This window comes from Odocoileus virginianus, chromosome 9 (assembly GCF_023699985.2).
Source record: "Odocoileus virginianus isolate 20LAN1187 ecotype Illinois chromosome 9, Ovbor_1.2, whole genome shotgun sequence".
NCBI lineage: Eukaryota > Metazoa > Chordata > Mammalia > Artiodactyla > Cervidae > Odocoileus > Odocoileus virginianus.
In genome coordinates this window covers 2,089,093-2,115,415 of record NC_069682.1, presented here as the reverse complement: position 1 = coordinate 2,115,415, position 26,323 = coordinate 2,089,093, and the positions used below count along the sequence as shown (strand labels likewise).

The 26,323-nt window shown below is 41.7% G+C and overlaps 1 protein-coding gene across 5 annotated transcripts in view; it reads left to right on the top strand.

Annotated features, from left to right (window-relative positions):
• The window catches only part of PAK5 (p21 (RAC1) activated kinase 5), a 399,298-nt gene that overhangs the window by 171,225 nt on the left and 201,750 nt on the right, over positions 1-26,323 (top strand). For all 5 annotated transcript variants that reach the window (XM_070471882.1, XM_070471884.1, XM_070471883.1 and 2 more), the window contains exon 2: positions 1,066-1,214. The gene's annotated coding sequence lies outside the window, so the exon portion shown is untranslated. The remainder of the gene's footprint in view (positions 1-1,065; positions 1,215-26,323) is intronic.

Below are 26,323 nucleotides of genomic sequence, written 5' to 3'. Positions count from 1 at the left end.
ACCTAGAGAGTGTATTAAAAAGCAGAAACATCACTTTGCTGACAAAAGTTTGTATAGTCAAGGCTATGGTTTTTCCAATAGCCATGATGTATGGATATGAGTGTTGGACTGTAAAGAAGGCTGAATGCTGAGGAATTGCTACTTTCCAATTGTGCTGCTGGAGAAGACTCTTGAGAGTCCCTTTGACTGCAAAGGGGATCAAACCTGTCAATGCTAAAGGAAATTGATCCTAAATATTCACTGGAAGGACTGAGTCTGCAGCTCCAATACTTTGGTCACCTGATGCAAAGAGCCAAGTTATTGAAGTAGACCTTGATGCTGGAAAGTTTGAAGGCAGGGAGAGAAGAGGGCAACAGAGGATGAGATGGTTGGATGGCATCACAAACTCAATGAACATCAGTTGAGCAAACTCTGGAAGATAGTGAAGGACAGGGAAGTCTGGAGTGCTGCAGTTCACGCGGTCTCAAAGACTCAGATATGACTGAGCACCTGAACAACAACAGCAATCAAATAGGTGCCTTTATGTGGAAATTTACATAAAACCATTCAATAAGGTTGTGTATTGAGTGAGTGGTACAAGTGTTGAGGGAAAAGGTGACCATAAACCTAATCCTGTATTTCTTCTCAGTCCAATGGTTCAGCATCACTCATTCAGTATCGCAGGCAACTCTATAGAACATAACTACTACAAATAATGAGAAGCAGCTGTATTCAACTTGTATAACTACTAGAGAGTGAGTGAGACTAAGGATTCATGGGCCAAGGGTGTAGTTCCTGTCCCCAGAGGGGGCTCACCATCAGTGGGAGAGATGGACTCACAGTGGAATGATTAGAGGAAGTGCCGTGACCGATGCAGGCAGTGCTAAGGGAGCCTGACCTTGCCTGGGGGTGTCCAGGTAGTAACATGCAGGTCTATAGCTGCACATTGAGGGAAAGTGTCCAAACCGTAAAGAGGGGATGTGCAGCATGGAGGACAGCATGAAGTAAATGAGGTTTTATGTTTATTTTTAAACAAAGCATAATGTCGGTGGGGTTCTGACTCATGTTGGTGCCATGTTGTTGCAGAAACACACTATGGCAAAATGTTCCCACCTCTTACCAAAATGAACACTGAAGAAAAATGAAGAGCAGTGAAGAGCACCAACAAAAAGTTGCAGAACAGAAATAGCCACGCTCCTCTGGAGTCTGATTCATCCACAGCCATCATAAAAAAGGTAGGGGAATAAATTATGTTACCGTTTTTTTCCTTTTAAAATTTTAAATCATGTAGTGGTAAGAAAACAAAAAGGTACCTCTTTTATTCGGTATATATTTACTGAGTGACTTCTACATGTCTGCACATTGTTCTAGGCACTTAGGGATATGATGGTACACAAAAAAGGCAGGGGGACAGCTTTGAAAGAGCTGACATTCTAGTGGGAGGAGGTAAGTAAGTGGGGTTGGACCTCCCTATCCTCACGTTCAGCATCCTTGTTAAACTCTTGGATGGGGGACCCATGAATATGGAGGGCTGACTTTCCTATGTCATTTTATGCAAGAGACTTGAGCAGCTGTGGGTTTTGGTATCCACAAGGGTCCTAAAACCAATTGTCCCCAGATACCAAGAAGTGATTGTCAATAAATGCAAAAGAGGCTGGCAGCCATTTACAATGTTTATGAACATGATAAACAGGTTAATGAGGTAAAGAATAAAAAAAGGGCAACTTCTGTTTTAATATAAAGAGAAGACCACTCAGAGAATTCTGAGCTGAGTGATGGAAAAGAGCCCACAGTGTAAAAGCTTGAAGATAGGATCTTACCTGTGCTATGAACCAGAATCCAGATGTTCAAGAGGGTATTTGGAGAAGCATGATATAGAGAGGAAGTTGCAGTCTTTAGACATGGACAATTGTCTTGACTTTGCTCCAACAAAGACAAAAGCCTTTGGAGGGTTAATAATAAAGAAGTGAGTTTATATTTGTAAAAGACTGTTATTTAGGTAGGGGCAGGGGCTCAGTCATTGTGGAAAATAGGACACTGTCCCCTAGGCAAGTGAGCATGATGAGTTGGCTTCGAGACCTGGCACTGAGAATAGATGGATTTAAAATACGTTTTGGATGTCCTTCTGCTGGTTTAAACTAGGTGATCCGCAATGTCCTTTATGAATTCCCAGACATAATTCTAATTGTCATATGTAAGGTATGCTGCTATTTGTGTTTTAATGTACAGTCAGTTCAGTTCAGTTCAGTCTTTCAGTCATGTTTGACTCTTGGCCACCTCATGGGCTGCAGCACGTCAGGCCTCCCTGTCCATCACCAGCTCCCAGAGCTTGCTCAAACTCATGTCCATTGTGTGATGCCATCCAACCATCTCATCCTCTGTCGCTCCCTTCTCCCCCTGCCTTCAATTTTTCCCAGCATCAGGGTCTTTTCTAATTTCTAATGAGTCAGTTCTTTGCATCAGGGGGCCAAAGTAATGGAGTTTCAGCTTCAGCATCAGTCCTTCCAGTGAATATTCAGGACAGATTTCCTTTCGGATGGACTGGTTTGATCTTCTTTCTGTCCAAGGGACTCTCAAGAGTCCCTTGAGTGTGGTAATTTATAACCATTGGTATATAATGGTGGTCATTTTGCTGGTTTATGGTGGTTACCATAACATAAATGGTGATTTATTTTGCTGCTTCAGTCTATGATGTATATATTTGTGGCTTCTGAAATTTAAAGGAGGTTGATATCACACTGTGAGAAGACATAAAATTCTGCCCTGAAATCTCATGTTCAAGGCAACACTTGGAGACTTGAGCCTTCCAGATGCTTTTGTAATAACTCCCTTCGTTCCTGCGTGGTTCCTAACTTCTGAGAACAGTGTTACTTGAGTCACAGAGAGATAGTTCATATTAAGGGTACATTTCTGGATAAGAAATGAGTTTTCTAAAGGACCAATGGCTTAGCTTAGTGAAGCATAACTTAAAGACTAAAACTTTCCTATGTATTATTCCTAGGTGGAGCGTTAAAGAGAAAGTGAAAATACTACTTAAAATTGGTGTTTTAAAAAGATGGGGATATATAAGGAATTGTTTCCAAAATATATGAACAGCTCTTATAATTCAATATCATATATATATGTATGTATACAAATATATAGTGGAATTTCACTGATAGATATTTCATAAATATCAAATATATATATCAATGGACTATATCATTTATATATATGTATTATCAATGGTATATTGAAAGTGAAAGTGAAGTTGCTCAGTCATGTCCGACTCTTTCTGACCCCATGGACTGTAGCCTGCCAGGCTCCTCTGTGCATGGGATTCTCCAGGCAAGAATACTGGAGTGGGTTGCCATTTCCTTCTCCAGGGGATCTTCCCAACCCAGGGATTGATCCCAGCTCTCCCGCATTGCAGGCAGATGCTTTAAGCTCTGAGCCACCAGGGAAGCCAATGGTATATTATTCAGCCTTAAAAGAGAATGAAATTATACCATTTACAACTACATGGATGCACCTAGAGATGATCATACTAAGTGAAGTAAGTCAGACAGAGAAAGGCAAATATCATGTGATATTACTTACATGTGGAATCTAAAATATGAGACAAATGAACCTATCTGTGAAACAGGAACAGAATCACAGACACAGAACAGACTGGTGACTGCCAAGGGGGAGCGAGTTGGGGAGGGACAGAGTGGGCGGTTGGGGGTAGCAGGTAGAAGCTATCATAAACAGAAGGGATAAACCGCAAGGTCCCTGCACAGAGAACTGTATGTGTAGTCCATACATACAGCAGAATATTAGTTATCCATAAAAAGTAAGTCAGACAGGAAATATCATATGATATCACTTATATATGGAATGTCAAAATATGATAAAAGTGAACTTTTTTACAAAACAGAATCAAACTCACAGACAGAAACAAATTTAAGATTAGCAAAGGTAGAAGACAGAAGGAAAGGGATAAATTAGGAGCTTGAGATTAACAGATAAAATACTATATATAAAGTAGGTAAACAGCGAGAGCTACTATATAGCACAGGAAACTGTATTCACTATATTGTAGTAACCTATAATGGAGAAGAATTTGAAAAAGAATATATACATAGGCACTTTCAAAATATGTACGTATGCACTTTCCTGGTGGCTTAGTAAAGGAGCCTGGCAAGCTACAGTCCATGGGGTTGCAAAGAGTTGGATACAACTGAGTGACTAACACTTTCACACTCATATATGCTTATATATGTATGTGTGTATAACTAAATCATTTTGCTTTATACCTGAAATGTTGTAAATTAACTGTACTTCAATTAAAAAAAAAAAGACAGCAGTATGTGGATTCAACCAATGCTTACCAGAGAAACTGATGCTTTCCAAAGACAGGGTTTCTATATTGGAGTATGTTTCCATTGGGCAGAGCTCACAGGTGGTGGTGGGAAGACAAAGAATGATGCAGTGACCTTGGCAGGGGGTCCAAGATTTCAAGAAGCCCACAGCCACTGTTGGAGCATGGACCAACCTCAAGTCTGTTAGGAGGGGTTTTCATTAAAAACTCAGCTGAACAACAAAACTCAGCAAAATACTGGGCCCTGCTTTCTAAGAGTCATATCTTTCTGAAATGGTTCTAAATTTGGTTGCTATAGACCCTTCCTCCATACCAGACCACTATCAAAAGGCTTCAATTGTCATAAAAGGGCCTCAGTGCAGCAGTTATATAACGTCAGATATAGTTATATGTAGTGTCAGATAATTGTAAAGATGCCTCAGAGTACACACACAAAGGCACAGGATAGGGTCCAGCAGGTGAATGCAAGCTCAGAAAACATCTCAGAGGACTGAGACTTCCAGGTATAGCCCCCATTCCACCATACAGGATATACTTTGTCTTCTGATCATGAACCACCAAAATACATGTGTCTCAGAGGAGCCAAAGCTCAAACTTACTGAGGGGTATTTTATATTCCACAAAAGCAGCTTTGCAAACAGCTAAACAAGTACAAACCATCAATCCATACATTTTTGTCTTTCCCTGGTAGCTCAGTTGGTAATGAATCTACCTGCAATGCAGGAGACCCCGGTTCAATTCCTGGGTTGGGAAGATCTGCTGGAGAAGGGATAAGCTACTCACTCCACTATTCTTGGACTTCTCTTTTGGCTCAGCTGGTAAAGAAACCACCTGCAATGTGGGTTAATCTCTGGGTTGATCCCAGGTTCAATCTCTGGGTTGGGAAGATCCCCTGGAGAAGGGAAAGGCTACCCACTCCAGTTTTCTGGCACAGAGAATGCCATGGACTGCATAGTCTGTGGGGTTGCAAAGGGTCGGATGTGACTGTGTGACTTTCACTTTCACATTCATACATCTTAGTGAACAGCATAGACAAGCTGGTCCAGGGTACCTGGGGTAGGTTTTTACTCTTAATAGCATAGTATAAATCACTAGCTAGTACGTTTCACCTCTGTCTTGGCCAAGAGTCAATACCAGGGTTTCAGATGCCCATCAAGAGGAGCACAGAGCTACCCAAGATCAACTACAATTTCACTTTGTCCTCAAAGTGAGAATTGAGCTCTGATGAAAACATCCAAGAAGACAAAAGATGGCACACCACATTCTGTGCTTGGTTTTGTCATCACTGGGCTGGATACAACTCTTTGATTAGCTGGAGAGATCATTAAAAGGCTAGGCCTTAAATGGAAGTCAGAATTACTGTGAGAAGTAATTAGATTCTGAAGCAACAAGGGTAAAATAAGCCTAAGAATAGTATTATTTTAGGTTGATTTCCCTAGAATCAGATGGTGATTCTAAATTTAGCTACTGGTGTATATGTTGGGATGATGCTAGTTTATATCTTTGTAGTAGAGTAGGGATATGAGATAGGGAAGAGGACAAAGAGAGGAAATGTATTTTATCACTGCTGTGACAAGGTGCACTGTCTCATTCAGCAATTCTAGATACAGTATAAAACATACCTTGGATTTATCCTAACCAAGGGAAGGGAAATTGGGGGACACAGCCACATTCTCCCATCTGCCTTGGTTGAGAGCTTCTCCTCTGGGTGGGAGTGAGGGGTGTTACATGAGGGAGTGAGAGAGTCCCAGGTGTTTGCCATTGGAAGCTACCATCGGGTCAGCATGTACAGAGGTGACCATGCCAAGGAATTATGGATGGGGCACCTGCAGTTCCTCCTGTAAGAAGTGACAGCAACGATGATGATCATGATCACATTAATAGAGCATAGGTCATATTAATTAATTGTATTTTTTATTATCTCTAAGCTGTGTACTATACTAAGTGCTTTTTGTACATTTTAATTTTTTATTATTTTTCATACATTTAAAAAATTTACTTGGCTATGCTCGGTCCTCATTCCTTCATGCAAGCTTTCTCTAGTTGTGGTGAGCTGGAGTTGCTCTTCACTGTGGGCCTCTCATTACAGTGGCTTCTCTTATTGCCCAGCACAGGCTTGAGGCTTGTGGGCTCAGCGGTTGCGATGCACGGACTTCGTTGCCCCACGTAATGTGGAATCTTACAGTACTAGAGATCAAGCCTGTGTCCCCTGCGTTGGCAGGCAGAGTCGTAATCACTGGACCACCAGTGAAATCCTTTACACTCATTTTACGCTTTTATTCTCATTTGTTGACCACTCACCCAGTCCATGCCAAAGTAAGATCATGGCATCCAGTCCCATCACTTCATGGCACACAGATGGGGAAAAAGTGCAAACAGTGACAGGCTTTATTTTCTGGGCTCCAAAATTACTACAGATGGTGACTGTAGCCATGAAATTAAAAGATGCTTTCTCCTTGGAAGAAAAGCTATGAGAAACCTAGACAGTGTATTAAAAAGAGACATCACTTTGCTAATGAAAGTCCATATAGTTAAAGCTATGGTTTTTCCAGTAGTCATGTATGGTTTTGAGCATTGGACTGTAAAAAAAAGTCTGAGCACTGAAAAACTGATGCTTTTGAACTGTGCTGCTGAAGATTCTTGAGAGTCCCTTGGACAGCAAAGAGATCAAACCTAAAGGAAATCAACCCTGAATATTCACTGGAAGGACTAATGGTGAAGCTGAAGCTACAATACTTTGGCCACCTGATGCCAAGAACCGACTCATTGGATAAGACCCTGATGCTGGGAAAGATTGAGGGCAGGAGGAGAAGGACAGAGGATGAGATGGTTGGATGGCATCACTGACTTGATGGACATGAGTTTGAGTAAACTCCAGGAGATAGTTAAGGACAGGGAAGCCTGGTATGCTGCAGTCCGTGGGGTCACAAGGAGTCGGACACACCTGAGCGACTGAACAACAACAATGCTCTGTCTCAGGTTGGAGGCAAAGGGAATATATACCTTATAACCACAATCCTACAGCATATATATTATTCTAGTTTCACTTTATACATGGAAAGATAAAGTTGTCTGAAGTCAGCCAAAATCTGTGGAGTAACACATATAGAAAACTGAATTAGGATTCAAATTCTGGTTTGTCTACCTCCAAAATCATCCTTTGGCCATCATTATAATCCTTACTTAACTAGTTATCATTGATATTTTTCTGACACTCATTTATTGAAAAATTGGCAGGTGCTGGTACAAAATAAAAAATTTCCCCTGTTTTCAAATAGCTTGAACATTTCTGGAAGAGAAACACAAGAAGCTATGTAGTGATATAAGGAGCTATGTTAGACGTATGTTGCAGCTATTAAATCGGATCAGGAAAGAACATCCATCATTGCTGCATAACGAATAAGCCCATAACTTAGTAGCTTGAGACAATAAGCATGTATTATTGCTCATAAGTCTCTGTGACCTGAGTTCTGATCTGGGCTTGGCTTATTGGTTTGTCTGCAATCAGCTGACAGGTGGACTGGGATTTTGATAGTCTGAGGTGGCTTCAGGTGCCTTTCAGATAGTCTGAGGTGCATATCTGGTGATTGATTGGGAAACTGAGCTCTCCAACAGACTAGTCCAGGCCCACCCTCATGGGCTGGGGAAGATTTAAAAGAGTGAATGGTTTTTTGAGGCCGAGGCTCAGATGTCACCTCTGCTGTGTAGGCCAAAGCAAATCACATGGCCAGTCCAAATGTGAGGGCTGTGGAAATAGTCCAAACTTGAGGGATTTTGGTAAGAAGAGCTTCAAAGACATATATAGGAAGAGAGATTGCAATTTACCAAGAAGAGAAACATCTTGATTAAAATGTACAAGGTGGGGCTTCTCTGGTGGTCCAGTGGTTAAGACTCCACACTTCCAATGTGTGGGGGTGTGGATTTGATCCCTGGGTGGGGAACTGGGTTCCCACAAGTCATTCAGCCAAAAATAAAAATAAAATAATAAAAAAAATTGTACAAGGTGAGTAGTTGTTCCTCAGCAAAAATAAAGAAGCATGTTTAAGGCAAGGACAGTAGAATGTGTCCAGAGACACACAAAAAAGGTGTCCCATGATGCTGTCAGATGATTTGGAAGTGAAGGCATCAGGGGTGCGGGGAAGGGAAGGGCTGAGCATCGTGCGCCACAGGGAGCAAGATTAAAGACTAGAAACACAAAAAAAGTACCAGAATTCAAGAAGACAAAAGTTAACTTGCAGGCAGAATAATAGTTTATTTGTATTTATTTCAAAGCGAGAAAGAGGAAGGGAGGGAGGAAAGAAGGAAGTAAATACTGTGATGGTTACTTGGAGAAAAAGGTGAGGTTTGGAGTGGGCCTGAATGTAAGAAATATTCAGTGTGTGTTTCAGGGAGGTAATGCAATGATGCAGACTAACGTGATAGACTCTCTTTCTGTGATACAACTCCTGTAAGTGTGCTAAGCACATTGAATGGGTTTTTGTAGAAACAAAGAATTTTTGGATCATGGTCCCAGTCTCAAACTTCCGAGGCTCTGGACCCTCCAAGGTCAAGTTTCTGGGGCAGGCTAGGAACATATTTATAGGGATAGCTGTGCCTGTGTGTTTCCATTGGGATGTGCGTGTGAAATAGTAATTTTCAGTTCATGGGGTTCTTCACTCTGAGACTGAACTGTAAATTAAACAGCAGCCCTATTCTGCAGTTTTCCTGAGCTTTTACTACTCTCTGGGGCCTGTGTTTTAAGTGTGGTTCTTCCCAAGTGACCAGATGCAGCCAATTCTAGCGTGAGACTTAACAGGCTGACATTAGGATCCCCAGCTCCTTGGAAACAGAATGAGAACTTGACTGGAAATACATGCTGGCAAGACCCATGAATGGCAAGCCAGGCCAAAATACCCACCCACCCTCGCTGGCTCGGGGGCTGTATTACATTCATTCTTCTTTCCCAATCTATTTCTAAAAAGTGAGATAAAGAAGGATTTAAAAAAACAAAAAGAGGTAAAATAAACAGAAAATAGCATAGCCAAAAAAGAAATAACACCATTAAAGTTGACAGCAAAGATACAAAATCCAGTGAATACTTTCTGGGGATATAATAATTGATTAGTTTAATTAATTTTTCTTTGGTGAGAAGGGAGCCTTCCATTCCATTTCCTCCTTTCCCCTCCCCACCCCCAGAGATACTATCTTAAATTTGTCTACCATTTACCATGTTCTTGCTTAAAAAGAAATTGGACCAAACATGAATATATCTTTATGAAATTTTTGATTATAGTTTCATTTTTCTGAAAAAATATTCATCTACCGTTGGTGGTGCTGGGTCTTCGTTGCTGCTCGAGCTTTTCTCTGGTTACTGTGAGTGGGGCTCCTCTGTGACTGCAGTACATGGCTTCTCATTGCGGTGTCTTCTCTTGTGGATCCCGGGCCCTAGGGCGTGCAGGCTCCAGCAGCCGTGGGCCGCGGGCTCAGCAGTCCCGGTCCCCGGACTCTGGAGCGCAGGCTCGGTTGTGGAGCCTGGGCTTAGTTCCTCGGCAACATGTGGGGTCTTCCCAAACCAGGATGCAACTGTGTCTCCTGCGTTGGCAGGCAAGTTCTTTATCACTGAATCACCAGGGAAGCCCTGTTTTTGCTTCCTTTTGAGTTTCATAATTATCTCATACTCAGAGTCAACAGGTTTACTCATTTTATCAAATGGTTGTTTCTAAGATTCATCCATATTTTTACAGGTAACTGTAGTTCATTTTCACAGCTAGAAAATATTACATTGCCTGTACATCTCACCATTTATTCTCTTGTAGATGGACTTTACCATTATGTCTATTTTCTGCTGTTAAGAAAATGATATTATAATTATTTTTTATATATCTCCTGGTCCTTGTGCAAGAGTTGTTTAGGGTTATATATATAGGAACAGATTGCTAGGATATACAGGTGGCCAAGCATTCCAGTTTACTTGGAACTTCAGAATTTTCTAAGATACAGGATTTCCAGACTTAAAACTAGGACAGTCTCAGGAAAACTGGTATGAGTGTTCACCTTAAATATGCACTTGTTCAACTGTACAACATGATACTAAACTCTTTCCCGAAGAGACAGTAGCAATTCCCACTCCTGACCAGGACAACAGGAAAATGAGAATTCCTCCAGAGACCCAGTCTCCCCATGCTCTGTGTTCTCAAGATCTTAATTTTTGCCACTCAGTTGAGTGTGAAATGGTGCCTTACCATGATCTGAGCTCCCTGTTTACTAACAAGGTCCCAGTTTTTTCGTGTTTTGTTCTCCATTTGTGTTTCTTTTCTGTGAAATGTCTTCCACATCTGTCTTTTTCCTGTTGGTTGTCTTGTTAGACACACCTTGGTTAACTCTTCATTTTCTTTCTGCTTTACCATTATCTGGAACAGGTTTTGTCCCAGTAGCATTAATGATGTTTTGGGCTGAATAATTCTTATTGTGGGAGACTGTCCTGTGCATTGTAGTATGTTTAAAGTTATTCTTGGCCTCTGCTCACGAGATGCCCGTAGCTTCTCCCAGTTGTGACAATAAGAATAGTATCTCTAGATATAAAATACCTCTATTTGTGTCACCCTGGGGGATAAAATTGTACCTGACTGTAAAACACTGACCCTGAGCAGCTTGCTCTGCTGGGAGAGAGAAGGAGCAAGGCAGGCAAAGTCCCTCTCCATGAGTCTCTCTGGTGCCCTGTTCCTTGGCATGTGTCCTTGAACAGCATGTTTAGAGGTTTCCCATGTCATTTAGCAGATGCATTTGCTGAAATCCTGGCTACGTTTCTTTCTGGTTCATCATAATGCAGTGTCTAGGATAGCAACATAGAACTTTTTCTTGCTTCTTATTCTTCCTTGCTTCATTTGTTTTCTCCTACCTTGGGATTGCATGTTCCAGTTAAGGCATTAGTTGTTAGTGCTTGTCCCTAGGAAACTGAGCTAAAAAAAGTGGTTGTAGAAAGATACACTGTGGATAGGATTTAGGAATTGGAATTCGATTTGGGAATTGGTCTGAAAGCATCAGGGACCACAAATTTTTTGGTGTGGTAACTGGAGTGAAAATTAATCCTGGTATATAGTATCATCACATTTATTTAAGCACCCACCTGCAGTAAATCGAGATGAGACTAAGTAGTTCAGTGCTGGGATATCTAATAGCTGTAACATACACTGATAATTATACAGATTGTAGCATAAGATGACCACATTTTTTATGTTGTTCAGTTACTCAGTCGTGCCTGACTCTTTGTGACCCAATGGACTTTGGCACTCCAGGCTTCCCTGTCCTTTACTATCTCCCGGAGTTGTTCAAACTCATGTCCATCGAGTCAATGATGCCACCCAACCATCTCATCCTCTGTTGCCCTCTTCTTCTCCTGCCCTTAATTTTCCCAGATCAGGATCTTACCCAATTAGGTGACTCTTCGCATCAGGCCCCCAAAGTATTGGAGCTTCAGCTTCAGTATCAGTCCTTCCAGTAAATATTCAGGGTTGATTTCATTTAGGATTGACTGGTTTGATCTCTTCGTGGTCCAAGAGACTCTCAAGAGTCTTCTCCAGCACCATAGTTCAAAAGCATCAGTTCTTTGGTGCTTAGCCTTCCTTATGTTCCAATTCTCACATCTATTGGAAAAACCATAACTTTGAATATATAGAACATTGAGACTCAATACACAACTTTGTAAGATTCAGGGCCTGGATAGGGATGCTGAGATCTGGGATGAGTTCATTTGAGTGGATGAACTTGAGAACCTTGACTCCTGAATTTCCCTAGGCCATCTTGGAAGAAACTGACCCAGACATGTGCATGAGTGTCCAGGAGTCGCCGACAGAGCATGAGCCAGTGGTGGCCTGCTTTGGGTCAGACACACTGCATGCCTGGGACATTGTGAAGGAGGTCACCATTATCATCATTGCATCCACCATAGCTTGGCCTCAGGTCAAGCAATAGCCCTGCCCATCAACAGAAAATTGGACTAAAGATTTACTGAACGTGGCCCAAGGAGGCAGGTCAGGTGGTCTTGTATTCCCATCTCTTTCAGAATTTCCCACAGTTTGTTGTGATCCACACAGTCAAAGGCTTTGGCCTAGTCAATAAAGCAGAAGTACATGCTTTTCTGAAACTCTCTTGCTTTTTCAATGATCCAACAGAATGTTCGCAATTTCATCTCTGGTTCCTCTGGTTTTTCTAAATCCAGCTTTAACATCTGAAAATTCATTGTTCATGAGCTGTTGAAGCCTGACTTGGAGAATTTTGAACATTACTTTGATAGCATGTGAGATGAGTGCAATTGTGCGGTAGCTTAAGCATTCTTTGGCATTGTGTTTCTTTGGGATTGGAATGAAAGCTGACCTTTTCCAGTCCTGGCCACTGCTGAGATTTCCAAATTTGCTGGCATATTGAATGCAGCACTTTCACAGCATCATCTTTCAGGATTTGAAATAGCTCAACTGGAATGCCATCATCTCCACTAGCTTTGTTTGTAGTGATGCTTCCTAAGGTCCATTTGACTTTGAATTCCAGGATGTCTGGCTCTAGGTGAATAATCACACCATCATGATTACCTGAGTCATGAAGACCTTTTTTGTATAGTTCTTCTGTGTATTCTTGTCACCTCTTCTTTATTATCTTCTGCTTCTGTTAGGTCCATACCATTTCTGTCCTTTATTGAGCCCATCTTTGCATGAAATGTTTCCTTGGTATCTCTGATTTTCTTGAAAAGCTCTCTAGTCTTTCCCATTCTATTGTTTTCTTCTATTTCTTTGCACTGATCACTGAGGAAGGCTCTCTTATCTCTCCTTGCTATTCTTTGGCACTCTGCATTCAAATGGGTATATCTTTCCTTTTCTACTTTGCCTTTAACTTCTGTTCTTCTCATAGCTGTTTTTAAGGCCTCCTCAGACAACCATTTTGACTTTTTGCATTTCTTTTTCTTGGGGATGGTTTTGATCACTGCCTCCTGTACAGTGTCACAAACCTCCATCAATAGTTCTTCAGGCACACTGTCTATCAAATCTAATCCCTTGAATCTATTTGTCACTCCACTGTATAGTCATAAAAGATTTTATTTAGGTCATACCTGAATGGTCTAGTGGTTTTCCCTACTTTCTTCAATTTAAGTGTGAATTTAGCAATAAGGAGTTCATGATCTGAGCCACAGTCATCTCCTAGTCTTGTTTTTGCTGACTGTATAGAACTTCTCCATCTTTGGCTGCAAAGAATATAATCAATCTGATTTCAGTGTTGACCATCTGGTGATGTCCATGTGTAGAGTCTTTTCTTGTGTTGTTGGAAGAGGGTGTTTGCTATGACCAGTGCGTTCTCTTGGCAGAACTCTATTAGCCTTTGCCCTGCTTCATTCTGTACTCCAAGGTCAAATTTGCCTGTTACTCCTGGTATTTCTTGACTTCCTACTTTTGCTTTCCAGTCCCCTATAATGAAAAGGACATCTTTTTTGGGTGTTAGTTCTAAAGGGTCTTGAAGGTCTTCATAGAACCATTCAGCTTCTTCAGCATTACTGGTTGGGGTATAGAGTTGGATTACTGTGATATTCAATGGTTTGCCTTGGAAATGAACCATAACTTTGACTAGATGGACCTTATTTGGCAAAGCAATGTCTCTGCTTTTTAATAAGCTGTCTAGATTGGTCATGACTTTTCTTCCAAGGAGCAAGTGTCTTTTAATTTCATGGCTGCAGTCACCATCTGTGATAATTTTGGAGCCCCCCCAGAATAAAGTCTATCACTGTTTCCACTGTTTCCCCATCTGTTTGCCACAAAGTGATGGGACCAGATGCCATGATCTTAGTTTTCTGAATGCTGAGTTTTAAGCCAGCTTTTTCAGTCTCCTCTTTCACTTTCATCAAGAGGCTCTTTAGTTATTATAAAAAAAAAAAAAGAAGTCTGAGAATTCTGTATGCAGATCAAGAAGCAACAGTTAGAACTGGACATGGAACAACAGGCTGGTTCCAAATAGGAAAAGGAGTACATCAAGGCTGTATGTTGTCACCCTGCTTATTTAACTTATATGCAGAGTACATTATAAGAAATGCTGGGCTAGATGAAGCACAAGCTGGAATCAAGATTTCTGGGAGAAATAGCAATAACCTCAGATATACAGATGACACCACCCCTTATGGCAGAAAACAAAAAGGAACTAAAAAGCCTCTTGATGAAAGTAAAAGAGGAGAGTAAAAAGGCTGGCTTAGAACTCAACATTCAGAAAGCTAAGGTCATGACATCCAGTCCCATCACTTTATGGCAAATAGATGGGGAACCAATGGAAACAGTGAGAGACTTTATTTTGGGGCGGCTCCAGAATCACTGCAGATGGTAAGTGCAGCCATGAAATTAGAAGAGCTTGCTCCTTGGAAGAAAAGCTATGACCAAACTAGGCAGCATATTAAAAAGCAGAGACATTACTTTACCAGCAAAGGTTCATCTAGTGAAGGCTATGATTTTTCCAGTAGTCATGTATGGATGTAAGAGTTGGACCATGAAGAAAGCTGAGCACCATAGAATTGATGCATTGAACTGTGGTTTTTGGAGGAGACTCTTGAGAGTCCCTTGGGCTGCAAGGAGATCCAACCTGTCAATCCTAAAGGAAATCAGTCCTCAATATTCATTGGAAGGACTGATGCTGAAGCTGAAACTCCAACACTTTGACCATCTGATGCAAAGAACTGACTCACTGGAAAAGACCCTGATGCTGGGAAAGATTGAATGCAGGAGGAGAAAGGGAAAACAGAGGATGAAATGGTTGGATGGCATCACCAGCACGATGGACATGAGTTTGAGTAGGCTCTGGGAGTTCGTGATGGACAGGGAAGCCTGGTATGTTGAAGTCCATGGGGTCGCAAAGAGTCAGAGATGACTGAGCTGAACTGGACTGATCTTGGAATACAGGAACAATCCCTTCTCCCTTGACAGAGAACAGCAACCTTCCTTACCCAATGGCTATACAAGGACCTCATCTGAAACCTCCTATGGTAATTCTCATTCAACTTAAGATCTTTCTCTGCTACTCCTTATTGCCTCCAAGCTGATAACTAGAGAATAGTGTCAATAGAAAAATACTAGCCTTTCCCTGGGAAGAGTTGGCATACCCATTGATAAATTGAAGTGCCTAGCCAATTTATGCCCTCAAAGCCAAGGAAACCAACATTAAAGCAAACTTTGAGTTTATAGTGGGGAGGATGGAACCCACATGGAGCTGAAACAGTGAGGATTTATTTGAATTAGGAGCACTCAGTAACTCAAGATTCAGTATTTTTGCAAAGGACTCTTGAAGCTATTCCCTATGGTTCCTAGGATGGTTCTTTGACACTTGTATGCTCTGATGGCCTATAGTAAATGAGGAGAAAACTCCATAGCTTCTTTGACCTCATCTTTTTTTTCCCTCAACATTTTATTTTTTATTTCATCCATCCACAGTAATTTTGGAGGGCAGGAAAATAAAATAAATTAACATCTGCCACTGTTCCTGCTTTTTTCCCCATCTATTTACCAAGAAGTGATGGGACTGTATGCCATGACTTTAGTTTTTTGAATTTTGAGTTTAAAGCCAGCTTTTTTCACTCTCCCTTTCACTTTCATCAAGAGACTCTTTAGTTCTTCTTCACTTTCTGCCATTAGAGTGGTATCATCTGCATATCTGAGGTTGCTGATATTTCTCCCAGCAATCTTGATTCCAGCTTGTGATTCATCTAGCCTGGCATTTCACATGGTGTGCCCTCTATGTAAGTTATTGCAGAGTGACAGTATATAGCCTTGACATACTCCTTTCCCAATTTGGAACCAGTCTGTTGTTCCATGTCTCGTTTTAACTACTGCTTCTTGACCTGCATACAGGTTTCACAGGAGGCAGATAAGGAGGTCTGGTATTCCCATCTCTTTAAGAATTTTTCACAGTTTGTTGTGATCCACACAGTCAAAGGCTTTAGTGTAGTCAATGAAACATAAGGGAAGTGAAATGAAAGTCATTCAATCATGTCCAACTCTTTGCAATCCCATGGACTTTATAGTCCATGGAATTCTCTAGGCCAGAATAGTGGAGTGGGTAGCCTTTCTCTCTTCCAGGAAAATGAAACAGAAGTAGATGTTTTTCTGGAATTCCCTTGCTTTCTCTATGATCCAACAGATGTTGGTAATTTGATTTCTGGTTTCTCTGCCTTTTCTAGATCCAGCCTGTACATCTGGAAGTTCTTGGTTCATGTACTGAAACCTAGCTTGAAGGATTTTGAGCATTACCTTGCTAGCACGTGAAATGAACACGGTTGTACTGTAGTTTGAACATTCTTTGGCATTGCCCTTATTTGGAATTGGAATGAAATCTGACTTTTCCCAGTCCTGCGGCCACTGCTGAGTTTTCCAAATTTGTTGGCATATTGACTGCAACACTTTAACAGCTGTTGGCCCTTTAATGGACCGGAACCTGGTGGTCTGGAGTCGACGATGAGAGAGTGAAAGACGTAAAGAGGCTAATATTCCCTGGGTTACTCAGCCAGCTTCCGCGCTCCAGGGAATCAGCCAGAAATAGATAGAGAGAAATAGAGAGAGAGAAAAAGAAAGAAAGAAAGACATGGAGACCAAAGCTCTGATGGAGCAAAGGTGTTTTAAACAGCATGGCGTGGGCATATATACTGTAGTTATTCTCAGCAAAGGTAAAGATTAAAATTCCAGACTTAGAAAACACAAGGCGATTCCTATTAAAGAGAGAAGAGAGTACTTATCACCATAATGAGAAACTACCAAAGGAAATGCCTGGATTCCTCAGCCCCAGGAAAGGCATGCCTCTCCTCTTAATTCCTGAATATTCAGGAATTAATAAGGGCCAAAGGTTTCCTGACAGATCCATAACAGCACACAGGAAGCCTCCTGTTAAATGCTTCCTGACAACAGCATCATCTTTTAGGATTTGAAATAGCTCAACTGGAATTTCATCACCTCCACTAGCTTTATTTGTAGTGATGCTTCCTAAGGCCCACTTGACTTTACACTCCAAGGTATCTGGCTCTAGGTGAGTGACCACACCATCATAGTTATCCAGTTCATTAAGACCTTTCCTGTATAGCTCTTCTGTGTATTCTTTCCACCTCTTCTTAGTATCTTCTGCTTCTGTTACATTCTTGCCTTTTCTGTCCTTCATTGTGCCCATCTTTGCATGAAGTGTTCCATTGGTGTCTCCAGCTTTCCTGAAGCGATCTCTGGTCTTCCCCATTATTTTGTGGCTGAACAATAATCCACGGTGTATGCACTGTGTATCTTTCATCCATCCATATGTTGATGGACGTTTAGGTTGTCTCCAAGTCTCGGCTCTTATAAACAGTGCTGCAGTGAGCACTGGGGTTCACGTGTCTTTATGAGTTATGATTTTCTCCAGATACATGCCCAGGAGTGAGACTGCTGGATCATATGGCAGTTTTACCATATCTTGATAAAGGGTCAGATAGCTCACAGAAGAAGGAAGTTAAAATGAATGTGAAGACAGTTTTAGGTACTATCTGAGGACCTGTCACTTGACTATGTTTCTAACTAAGCGAGCCCAGAGGATACTCCTTGTGGAAAGACAATAAATATTCTCTGCAGAAGGGTGCTCTGTGGAGGCTGTCATCTATCGGCTGGATTGATGTGCAGAGAAGCTGCACATATTAAGCTTCTTAATATCACTTATATAATGGGACCCAGAATAACAGAGAGTGTAAGCACTACTTATTGTAAGTGGCAAAGTAGACAACTACCATGATGGACAGAAAAATTAAAGTTCTTGTCAGGGTGCCTTGAAACACAGAGATCTGACAGTGGTTGTAAGAGACTGTAAATCTTTGGGACAACGTAATCTGGAGAGCTGATTGGGGTGATGCACAATTTGGAAAATCAGGAAAATTTTCCAGAAAATATGACCCATGGAATATCATGGTCCCTTACCAATTTTCCACCTCTAAATCAGTTCACAGATTGACAAAAAAATTTTTGATGGTCAATTCATACTCATCTTTATTCTATTTTTAATTGTTTTTACATTTTACATATGACTGTTTTGTATGTATCTGCTAATCCTACTGGGTGAATAAGCCAGCTTGTCATTTTGTCAACTTATTTTTGGTGGTGTTTCTTATTCTGTGCTAACAGTTGATTGTGTGTGTGTTAGTCACTCAGTCATGTCCAACTCTTGGCAACCCCATGGACTGTAGCCCACCAGGTTCTTCTGTTCATTGGCGTTCTCCAGGCAAGAATACTGGGTTGAGTGCCGTTTCCTTCTCCAGGGGATCTTCCCAACCCAGGGATCGAACTCAGGTCTCCCACATTGCAGGTAGATTCTTTACCATTTAAGCCACCATCAGTGTTCATATGTAGGAAACCTCAGGGCCTAAATCAATGGTGTTTTCCTAGGGAGAGTGTTACTTTGCTTCCTCTAAGGCAGTAACAACTTTGGCCTTCTTCCAAAGCTCCATTCTAGGTTCTTTCTCACAAGCTTAAACGCCCTGCCTTTGCTATTCAGAGGGCCTAAGGCTTGGTCTCCAGATCGGTGGTGGTGTTGCCATGTTCCCCAGGGCTATCCTGTCTTTTTCATTAGCTTATTCTCTGTAGAGATTCTCTAGTTTATGTTGCTTATTTGTAGAGTGGGTGGGGGTGCTCATATATTCCCTTTACTACCTAGTGAGCCTAGCAGCGTTTTGTCATTTTTTAAATGTATCCAGGAGACATCTGTGTTTTTGCATAAGGACACTTCAGATTATCTAGACGGAAATCACCTTGTCTCTTCTCTGACATCACTGGCACCATGAAAATGACTAAATGCAGTTAGTAACCTCCCAGCCCACGGATCATGATGGAATTGGGTTTGGTCCAGGAAGTACTTAATCAAGTGAGTCAGAGGGGCTGTTTTTCTCATCCATTGTCAAATATCCTCCCACCTGGCTAATAGATGTTGATCAGAAGACTGGCCTGTGGGTGGACATTTTGAGTGAAGTTTCTCTGGGCAGAAGAAGAAAGGTCAGCTGGCTCTTCTCTCTACACATTCTCTTGCCTGCATTTAACACAGAGATTTAATGTATTCTGAACTGTCCCTCTTATTTTAGCCTTTTTTTGGAATCAGGTTTCTATGTAATACTTTTAGAAAGATTTTTGGACACATTAAAAAAAAAAAGCAACAGATTTATAGTTGTCTAAAACACTCTCATCAACAGGGAATTGCCAAATTCTTGTATTCTAAGTGAGAGAAGCGTGGATGAATTTGACCGACACAAACTGATCTGAATCTGACCGACTCTGCGCGGTGGAGCAGGGTGCCCGTGCGTGCGCAGGCCGGGCGGTGTGGGCAGCAGGCAGAGGTGAGCCCTGTGCAGACAGCGCGCACGCGCTGACTGGGCCCAGCGGCTCACACTCGGCTCCGGTCTGTCGTCGCCCTGTGGGAATGGGGCTCAGGTCTACCAGATGCCTTAACTTTTTGAGTTGTCTGAAAACTGGAGTTTTCTGACACGAGCCCTCCCAATTTTTGAACACTAAAAACAAAAATGAATATGCTACTCATAAACAACCTGACTGTTCAGGGAAACAAAACACATTTGTAGGCAACTGACAAACCGAGTTTCTCCTGCTGACAAGTTCAAATTGATAGCGTGTAGTCTGAGATCACTTTCAAAATGTAAATCCTATCTGCATGGCAATTTGATTACTTTGTATCAAGGAAAATAACTTTATGTCTTATTTATTTTTGCTTTTGCTTACTTGTTTTTCTGTTTGGGGATTTTTTTTTCCCTAGTAAAACTTAAAAGCCTAGTGGATCCTCTATCAATTAGAGCACCACACATGCAAAGATCCTGTGTGTGAGAATGTTTGTGTTTAAGATGAGAAGGGCAGAAAGAGGAGAAACATGGAAACAATTTAGAATCTCAGCAAAGCTACGCTGACTCTAAATAAGCCAAATGTTCAATGAGAGAATGATAATTTTAAAAAAAGAAATAAAAGTATATTGGTTTCTTCACACAATAGATTACTGTGCAGCCATACAAAGACCACACTGTTGATCCACATAATAACATGGATGAATCTCACAGACAATATGTGAAACAAAAGGAACCAGACGCAGCAAGGGATGTATGTGCAATTGTATTTACAGGGACTGCAAGAACAGACAAAACTGATCAATGCATGAGATAGAACTTTGGGGGACACACAGGAGCGTTCTAGGATGTTGGTCATGGTTTGTCCTCTGACCCAGAGGGTGGTTGTGTAGCTGTTAACAGTTAAGATTTCTGCATCCTATGTGCAATGAAAAGTAAATCAGTAACTAAACAGCAGCAGTGGCTGGTGATTGAATTAACGCTATGGTTTTGGAGCTCAGGGATAACCTCTGAGTAATTTGAAGGAGCTTTTCAAGGATTCCCATTTTCACAGGTGTGAGAGGGCTGAAACTGGAAAGCTAATTCTTCTGTCATCCCACTTGTGATGTTATCCTGACAAGCACACGTGTCTAGAGCTGAAGGCCATCTGCATCCCCGTGTCACATGATAGTCCAGTTTTTCCAAGTCCTCCAGGTCCTCTGCCTATGAAATACAACTTCCTTTAGCCAATTATAGACATTCAGCCTTTCCTGTAAACCTGCCAAGCTTGGAAGTGGCACTTTGGCAGGCATTCCTTGGGGACACTGATCCTTTCTCTGACCCTGCAGTACCCTAGCCTCTGCACATTAAAAAAAAAAAAAGAGAGTAATCTCCCTTCACTCACAAGCCTAGTATTTCTGTAAAGTGGCCTGAGGAATAGACTCGGGAGAGGGAAATATGCACCCCAGCCTACTTCTCTGCTACTGAGAACTTGAGTCACAGTGCAGATTGCCTCTCCTGTCCCAGGGACTGGCAAGTGAGGCCCCGACAAGAAGCTATTGTAAGCTATGTTTTATTTGGCATTTGTTCCTTAAGGCAGAAAATGGGCCAAGGAGAAAGGGTCTGCAGTAGACACAAAAGAAATAACTGCAAAGAGGGAGCACTCACTGAATCCTTAGCCAAGAGGGGATTCTGATACCACAGAAGGCTGTGGATTCCAGACACACGTCGATGGTGTGTGTCTATTGCAGCTCATTGCTTACATGGCATGCAGTGCAGGAAGGAGGTTGAGGTCGGTGGGACCTCAGAGGATGCCATCAAGGACGCCGTGTGAGGTCGGTGGGACCTCAGAGGATGCCATCAAGGACGCCGTGTGAGGTCGGTGGGACCTCAGAGGATGCCATCAAGGACGCCGTGTGAGGTCGGTGGGACTTCAGAGGATGCCGTCAAGGACGCCGTGTGAGGTCGGTGGGACCTCAGAGGATGCCGTCAAGGACGCCGTGTGAGGTCGGTGGGACCTCAGAGGATGCCGTCAAGGACGCCGTGTGAGGTCGGTGGGACCTCAGAGGATGCCGTCAAGGACGCCGTGTGAGGTCGGTGGGACCTCAGAGGATGCCGTCAAGGACGCCGTGTGAGGTCGGTGGGACCTCAGAGGATGCCGTCAAGGACGCCGTGTGAGGTCGGTGGGACTTCAGAGGATGCCGTCAAGGACACCGTGTGAGGTCGGCAGAGGATGCCGTCAAGGACGCCGTGTGAGGTCGGTGGGACCTCAGAGGATGCCGTCAAGGACGCCGTGTGAGGTCGGTGGGACCTCAGAGGATGCCGTCAAGGACGCCGTGTGAGCACAGCCTACAGCTGACGTCCTCCCTGCATCCCTCAGGGCCTTGTGTCTCACTGGAAGTTTCAGCTGTTTCCACACACGATGCTCCAGACAGCTCAGCATCTCCATACAGTGCTTAACTTGTTCATCTGTAAGAAAGATAGGAAAAATTGGAAAGTGGTCTTACTTCAACTTCTAATAATTATTGTTACTTGCTAAAAGGTAAGTTAAATCTCATTACAGTAAGCTTCATGGGAAATATGGCATCTTGTTCCATGGAATTTTCATTTGGCGAAACCAAAGGTACCTGATCTGGAAGCCAGATACCCTCAGTCTGTGTGGACTACAGCCCTTACAGGCTGCAGTGCAGTCTTGAGCTCACTTCTTAACCTCTCAGCACCGAGGGAAGCAAAGTGAAACAGTCTATTTGTTCTCTGATGTGAAAGAAAATTAAAGGCACCTAGGAAAGTGTATAAAATGTGAGGTGGGTGGAAGGGGTGATCATTACTACCCCTATGGCTTAGAAAGTGTACCAGATGTCATGTCTGTGTATATCCCTTGAATAAAGTGATGATTTGTTTTCATTTAAAAGGAAAGTATCTTTGGGGTAGGAGGATAAGGAGATGTAGACTTATAATAGAAAAGATTGTTTTACAAATATTGTATGTTAATGTATATAATATGTATACAATGTATAAAATGTATACAATGTATAAAAATGTACACAATAATGTATAAAATACATTATTATATATAATACTGTGTGATAATGTATAATATGTATACAATAATGTATAAAATATTGTAATTAATTGTATATGTGGAATCTAGAAATGGTATAGATGATCTTATTTGCAAAGCAGAAATAGAGACAAAGATATAGGGAACATACATATGGATACCAAGGGGGAAGAAGGGCTGGAATGTATTGGGAGCTTGGGCTTCGCATATATACAGTACTATGTATAAAATGGATAATTAATAAGAACCTGCTGTATACCACAGGGAACTCTACTTGGTACTCTGTTGAGAGCTATATGGGAAGGAAATCCAAAAAAGAGGGAATATGTTTATGTGTATGACTGGTTCATTTTGTACAGCAGAAACTGGCACAGCAGCATAAAGCTACTGTACTCCAGTTTAAAAAAAAATGAAATACAATAAAACAAAAATGAAGAAAAGACCTGGGTTTTATTCTAGCTCCTGTATCTTTCTGGCTAGCCAAATGCTATTAACTCCATGGAGTGGTTTTTTTTTTTTTTAATTTCTAAAGTAGGAATACCAGAATCTACCACCCTGATCTACTTAAGGAGAGTGTTGTAACTGTCAAAAACATCATAAGTGCAAAAATGATTCAAAAATACAAAAGAAGAGAGTGTACAGTTGAGGGTTTGTACTTTTCTGTCCTCTTTCTCAGGAAGGTTTTCTACCAAGGTTTTGAGGGTTCTGAGAAGATTAATCAAGCTCTCTATCCCACTTGCCACACTCTGAATGTTCTCATCTCTTAAAAATCCCAAAAAATACAGTACCAAAGGGATTACTTGTGTCAGATTCATCATGATGGTCAAACTATTCTCATGTCATGGGGAAGGAATTGGAGGCACTTTGTGACCAGTGTTTACTTGTGTCAGCATCGGCCATACGTTGGGAAAACATAATAATTCATTGTCTAAATGCAGACTGATTTGAGAGCAAAAAGGAAAGCTCTTAAGGATACTAGGACAGCAGGAGTAAATTAGGACTGTTCTGGGTCAGAAAGAACATTGTTTGCAAACTTCCCTTTTAAATCAAGTCATTGTTTTGTTGAATATGTTCTATGCCTGGAAGCCCAGGTGGCTCAGTGCTAAAGAATTCACCTGCCAGTGCAGGAGACGCGGCTTCAATCCCTGGGTCAGGAATGTCTCCTGGAGGAGGAAATGGCAACCCACTCCAGTATTCTTGCCTGGAGAATCCCATGCAGAGAGGAGCCTGGCAGGCTGCAGTCCACGGGTCACAAAAGAGTTGGATTCAACTAAGCATGAGCAAGAGAAATTGGTACAGGAGAAGGCACCGAGTTAGATGTGGGAAAGATTGAAAAACAGTCTTTTTAAGTGTGTGCCATGGTTCTAGCCTTCCAGAAACTAGGATCTATGTGGCAAGAGGCAGCTTATGAGAAGCAATGAGGCAAAAAGAATAATTGACAGTTATCATGTTAGCCAGTGTAGGATTGAGTAGAGTAGAAGTTTGGACACTTAGACAACCTTGAATTTCTGATGAGCCTTTCTAGGAGGGGAAACTTTAACTGGGGTAAAAAGACAAGTTGGCATTTCAGCAGATGTGGCGAAATTAGAGCAGAGGTGTTCTAGGGAAGTCGAGCCCTGTGGATCAGCACAAAAATGGGTGGGCTTCCCCTGCTGAGTGTGAAAAGGAGAGAGACGGCGCTAATGGAGTTTTAAAAGGATAAAATTTAGTCTTTCAACAAATGTTTATTGAGCACTGATTTCCAAAGGCCATGGATATAACAGTGAACAACAAAATCCTTATTATGAAATTTACATTTGAATCTATTTTAAAAACTTTCCTTAAAATTTCCATTATATTCCTCCAACTTTTAGGTGACAAGAAGTATTTAGAGAAGAAGGAGAATGCTACTGGGAAAGAAGAACACAAAATGATTCAACTTATTGTTTTTTTATGCATTAAAAATATTCAGCTTATTATTATTTTGTGTTAATAAGAGAGCCCCAGTATCTGAGCTAATTGATCATCCTAAGCCAGAATTTGAGACATGGAGGGTCTTTTATCAAGCTTCCATCCATTCATTCACTCACTGAGACCCCTCTAGGTACCTGGAGCTGGGCCATGGGCTAAGAGCACACTAATGAGAACCCTGGGGAAACCTCCCTGCCTTTGAAGAGGCATTAATTTACTAAGATTGAATCTTTCAAGATCATAGGCGTGCTAAGTCACTTAAGTTGTGTCTAGCTCTTTGTGACCCTATGGACTATAGGCCACCAGCCTCATCTGTCTGTGGGATTCTCCAGGCAAGAATATTGAAGTGGGTTGCCATGCCCTTCTCCAGGGGATCTTCTCGACCCAGGGATTGAACCCACGTTTCTTATGTCTCCTGAATTGGCAGGCAGGTTCTTTACCACCAGTTCCACCCAGGAAGCCCCTCAAGATCATATATCCCAAGCCAAAGAGATGAACATTTTTTAAAAAACTAAAAGTTCTTCAGATATTTCTTTATATATATTCACTTTACTTATACAGAGCTAATAAGGAGAATATAGTTATCCACTTTTTTCTATAATACAGTTTCTTTGCTCTGATTATTACTGCATGGCCCCCAGTCTTCACTTCTGTGAATTTAATAGATGCCTATGGCAATTGGAAATCACTTGCCAGCAAAAAAGAAACTTTCTCCCACATGTCAGTTGCAGAGAGTAATGGACCATTGGTCATGTTATGAGAGGTCTTTTTTTTTTTTTTCCATTTATTTTTATTAGTTGGAGGCTAATTACTTTACATCATTGCAGTGGTTTTTGTCATACATTGAAATGAATTAGCCATGGATTTACATGGATTCCCCATCCCGGTCCCCCCTCCCACCTCCCTCTCAACCCGATCCCTCTGGGTCTTCCCAGTGCACCAGGCCCGAGCACTTGTCTCATGCACCCAACCTGGGCTGGTGATCTGTTTCACCCTAGATAATATACATGTTTCGATGCTGTTCTCTTGAAACATCCCACCCTCGCCTTCTCCCAGAGTCCACAAGTCTGTTCTATACATCTGAGTCTCTTTTTCTGTTTTGCATATAGGGTTATCCTTACCATCTTTCTAAAGTCCATATATATGTGTTAGTATACTGTAATGGTCTTTATCTTTCTGGCTTACTTCGCTCTGTATAATGGGCTCCAGTTTCATCCATCTCATTAGAACTGATTCAAATGAATCCTTTTTAATGGCTGAGTAATATTCCATGGTGTATATGTACCACAGCTTCCTCATCCATTCGTCTGCTGATGGGCATCTAGGTTGCTTCCATGTCCTGGCTATTATAAACAGTGCTGCGATGACCATTGGGGTGCACGTGTCTCTTTCAGATCTGGTTTCCTTGGTGTGTATGCCCAGAAGTGGGATTGCTGGGTCATATGGCAGTTCTATTTCCAGCTTTTTAAGAAATCTCCACACTGTTTTCCATAGTGGCTGTACTAATTTGCATTCCCACCAACAGTGTAAGAGGGTTCCCTTTTCTCCACACCCTCTCCAGCATTTATTGCTTGTAGACTTTTGAATAGCAGCCATCCTGGCTGGCGTATAATGGTACCTCATTGTGGTTTTGATTTGCATTTCTCTGATAATGAGTGATGTTGAGCAT